General features: G+C 44.5%; 1 protein-coding gene across 3 annotated transcripts in view; it reads left to right on the top strand.

The window, feature by feature from the left end:
* LOC125025634 (E3 ubiquitin-protein ligase MIB1-like) overlaps nt 1-5000 on the top strand; it is a 395737-nt gene that overhangs the window by 199536 nt on the left and 191201 nt on the right. The window lies entirely within an intron of this gene.

Genomic DNA, 5000 nt, shown 5'->3' with positions numbered 1-5000 from the left:
GACAGAAATTGCAGAGCAAGTGGTAAGTTACGGCCAATTAATAATCACAAAATATCCGTGCAAGTTTTCCCAAACGGAGACGCAAAATAAAGTCTTTGTGTGAAACAACTCCCACCTGAAACAATAAACTAACAACGTATTGAAACACAAGAAATTAAATAAGTACGTCATTCCATTCCCTTGAATGCTGTCTGTACGTATTCTACCTGCGGCACATGCTAACAATACGAGAATATATTCTGTACCTAAACTGCAAACCAAACACGGGTGATCCCTCTCATGACCCCAGCAAATTTCTAAAAGATATAGACAAGCATTCAGTCTGAAATCAAGGACAAGAAAGGTACAATAAACACAAAATCTGTAAGTTCGCACCAATTACACCTTGGCACTAATGGTCCATTAGGCAGCCATGGTAATATAGAGCTGCAAATGGCCTACTTCCCCTCGGGATCTGCCCTGCTACGACACGGCCTCCACAATCATTATTACCCAATACTCGCACTCTGCAACATCACCCTGCCGCTCTACCTCCGCGTTACCCCCTGCCTCCCTTTCCCCTTTTCCCTCAGTTCACTATCTCCCCTCTCGTTCTCCCTTCCCCGCTCCCTCATACACGGTATGCCTATCTCTCACGAACTTCCTCCGCCTCGCCTTCCCTCGCCCTTCCCACCCCACACATGCCACGCAGAGCCAACGCGCCAGCAGGAACACAGCAGATCTCGGCGCAGACCGCGATGAATGACAGCAGCAGCGTATGCCCGCCACGAGGACGACACGGCCTGTCTCGGGGTTGCCTGGGATTCCCGGCGTCGCGGAGGTCAGGAGCAACAACAGTGTACACGTCGGCAAGGAGTCTGCCATCAGCGAGCCATCAGAAACGACAGGGCCACAAAGAGGGTGTTCAGGCGAGGCGACTTCGGCCGGAAGTCAGAGTGGGTGCGGGTGGAGGGAAGCGGAGGAGGGTGCGGGGTGGAGAGGAGGGGAGTGGGGTGCGGGTGGAAGGTAGGGGAGAGGGTTGGCGGGGAGGCGAAAAGGCAGGGGAAATCTTGAAAAGGAGGGAGGGGGAGAAGGCACAGAATCCAAACATCTCCGGCCGAAAACACGAAGACGAAATGTTGTTGTGTCCCTATGAATACATTCTTTCCTTGTGTGACTTCCGCTCCACTGCCGCTGTCCTGCAAAATAATCACTTACACAAAACGTATGGGACACGACACGAATATCTTGTGGTGGAGTGTCTCTTGAATTTGTCTTGAAGACCCTTCTTGCTCGAAAATAAATGTCTCGCAAATCTTTCTCATATCCCATTCACAATTCTTATCGACCATTACCTTTCAAAATATCCATTTAAATCACGAAAAGAAAAACGCAATCCAAAATCCCACGACGAGAAAAGGACAATTATTCACCAACACAACGTCAAACATCTACTCTTTCTACGGCCCCCAACAATCAACCTTTAAAAAAAAAAAATAACCCACTGATCACCGCGCAACACACAAACACCCAACCACCAGAAGTCCAAATTCCTCACCCACTAATGTTCTCTTAGTTCAATAACCCCCCCTGACCTTCCATACCCCCTCCCCCCCTCCCCTACATCTCGACCCCCTCCCTTCCTCTCCCCTTCAGTTACAAAGCAGTTGGCCTTTTGCGTCGCGGCGTACTTATCTGAGCTGAGTTACGGGGCCATCTCGCCATGCCAATATCCGTTATTATCCAGCCAACTTACTGGCCACAACTTCAGCTTACAGTAACTGGCTTTACATTGTTTGCATTTATGTAAGTATCAAATGACAATATAAGCACATGTACAGTAAAAGAACGAGAGGAAGAAGGAGGGAGAGAAGAAAGGGGAGGGAGGGGGAGAGGGAGGGAAAGAAGGAGGGAGGGCAGGAGGTGGAAGGAAAGGAGGGAAGGAGGTGGAAGAAAGAAGGGAGGGAGGAGGGAATGGGGAGGGAAAGGGGAGGGAATGGGGGGAGGGGGGAGGGGGAGGGGGGGAGGGGGGAGGGAGGGAGGGAGGGAGGGAGGGAGGGAGGGAGGGAGGGAGGGAGGGGAGGGAGGAGAGAGAGAGAGAGAGAGAGAGAGAGAGAGAGAGAGAGAGAGAGAGAGAGAGAGAGAGAGAGAGAGAGAGAGAGAGAGTTAGCTAGCTTACCACGCCTCTGGATTTTCTATCCACAACACTCTGAAGCTCCAGATATTGAATTTGCATACTTCCGGCTCTCACTCTCACCCCACGTTTCCAACTCTCACTCTCAATCCATATTTCCTGCTCTTACTTTTATGCCTTCGTCAAGTTCCTGACGTGCCTTGCGTACCCCCCCCCCCCCCCTTCAAATACGAAATTCCCGTCTACCACACTACCTTTGATTAACTGATATCAGTTATGGAGCTACGATTAGTTTATAATAATAATTCATAAGAATAAGAATAAGAATAGTCATAATAATCATAATGGCAACTACAACAACAATAAAATGAATGATAATAATAATAATAATAATAATAATAATAATAATAATAATAATAATAATAACAACAATAATGATAATAACAACAACAACAGTAACAATAATAATAATAACAATAATGTTAATGTGGTCTGTGTTATTGTTATTGTCAACCTTAATGTTTTCATTAATATCAATATCAAAACTAACATCAACAGTAAATTATGTGAATAGTATAACATTAATAATAAAAGATGATTACAACAAAAGCAGTGCTATGACAACGCTTACTACTACTACGATCATCATCATCACTGCCATTGCCATTGTCATTGTCATTATCATCATCATTGATATTATTATTATTATTATTATTATTATTATTATTATTATTATTATTATTATTAGCAGCAGCAGCAGCAGTAGTAGTAGTAGTAGCAGCAGCATTATCAAGATTACTAGCGTTACCATTACAATTACCACTGCCATTACCATTGAAATTGCCATTTCCATCATCATCATCATCATCTTCATTACCATCATCACCATCATTATTACCATTATCATCATTGCTATTATCAATACCATTATTACCATTATTAATATCATTACCAATACCACAAGGACGACGAGGACGACAATAACGACGAAGGCCACGACGATAGCGATGGCGACGATGACGGGGCGATGATATAACACCGAATAAATAAATCAACGATAAAAAGGGGGCATGCAAAAGTCGCCCGCGTCCCACTGGCCACTGAACACTCTAAGCAGAGAACCACACAATTTGCCGTTCCAACCCGTCCATACACATAGGAAAGGGAGAAACGCGAGGCCGGGCTCTCATGCAGAAAATTAGAGAGCCCCCATTCCGAGCATTGTCAACAAGGGTACAAAGCTAATTTCAAATCTGCATAGGGTTAAAACTGTGCAAAAATGGCTATGCAGAAAACGCCATCAAAAATGGTTAATTTTATTAGTATTGAACATTTCACTGCGAGCGCCAACATTAAAGTTCAATCTGCAACGCCGGCCAACCAGAAGTGAACGCCTTTTATAGATTAAATCAGATAAAACAGAGTTGATACACGACTGGCTCTTCCGCAGAGGAGTTTATCAGGCCCCGGATGCGCATGCTAGTAACACAGCAGTAGTGGTGAAGTGATCATGCCAGCTACATCAGTTGTGGTAAAAATAATAGTAGTAGTAGTAGTAGTAGTATTAGTAGTAGTAGTAGTAGTGGTAGTAGCAACAGCAGCAGCAGCAGTAGCAGCAGTAGTAGCAGCATCAGTAATATAGTAGTAGTAGTAGTAGTGGTAGCAGCAGCAGCAGCAGTAGTAGCATCAGTAATATAGTAGTAGCAGTGGTGGTAGCAGCAGCTGCTGCAGCAGCAGCAGCAGTAGTAGTATCATCAGTAATATAGTAGTAGTAGAAGAAGTAGTAGTAGTAGCAGTGGTGTTAGTAGTAGTAGTAGTAGTAGTAGTAGTAGTAGTAGTAGTAGTAGTAGTAGTAGTAGTAGTAGTAGTAGCAGCAGCAGTAGTAGTAGCATCAGTAGTAGTTGTAGCATCAGTAGTAGTAGTAGTAGTAGTAGTAGTAGTAGTAGTAGTAGTAGTAGTAGTAGTAGCATCAGTAGTAGTAGCATCAGTAGTACTACTACTACTAGTAGTAGTAGTAGTAGTAGTAGTAGTAGTAGTAGTAGTAGTAGTAGTAGTAGTAGTAGCATCTGTAGTAGTAGTAGTAGTAGTAGTAGTAGCAATAGTAGTAGCAATAGTAGTAGTAGTAGTAGTAGTAGTAGTAGTAGTAGTAGTAGTAGTAGTAGTAGTAGTAGTAGTAGTAGTAGTAGTAGTAGTAGTAGTAGTAGTAGTAGTAGCAGTAGCAGTAGCAGTAGCAGTAGCAGTAGTAGTAGTAGTAGTAGTAGTAGTAGTAGTAGTAGTAGTTCTCTCTCCTCTTCTGATCTTTTTTTTCTCGTCTATTCTGTTCTCTCCTTTCTTATCCTCTGCTTTTTTCCCGTCTCCTCACTCTTCTCGTGCCTTGCCTTCCCTCCCATCCTCTCCTTTCCATTACTAACTTCGCTTCTGCTCTCTTCTTCTTCCTGTCCCTGTCCCTGTCCCTGTCCCTGTCCTTGTCCCTGTCCCTCTCCTATCCCTCTTCTCTCCTCTCCGCCCATCCCCTTTCCTTCCCCTGCCCACAACCACACAAATACACACATTTCTCGTAAAATCTTGGGCCATTTTCTTCCCTCCTTGAGGAATCTACCTGCCCCTTGATCTAATCTCCTCGCAGACCAGTCCCCAATCCCGAATCTACCAATTCGGTGAGGCACAATCATGCTCCAAAAGGGACGTTAGCCTCCATTCGTACGAAACGACTCGAGAACGCAATTTCGCCGATCCCGATGTCGGTTTAAATGCGAACAAATGCAGGGCAATTGTGTCTTTGCAACACTGGCGGCGAGTCGAACAGATCAACTACGGCGTCTTTTTCTGCGTCCCCGGCTTTTCATTTTAGCACATACATACATATATACATACATATATAATACTA

This window comes from Penaeus chinensis, chromosome 5, assembly GCF_019202785.1.
Source record: "Penaeus chinensis breed Huanghai No. 1 chromosome 5, ASM1920278v2, whole genome shotgun sequence".
Classification (NCBI taxonomy): domain Eukaryota; kingdom Metazoa; phylum Arthropoda; class Malacostraca; order Decapoda; family Penaeidae; genus Penaeus; species Penaeus chinensis.
Note: the sequence above shows the minus strand (reverse complement) of the source record. Positions and strands in the feature narration are given on the sequence as shown.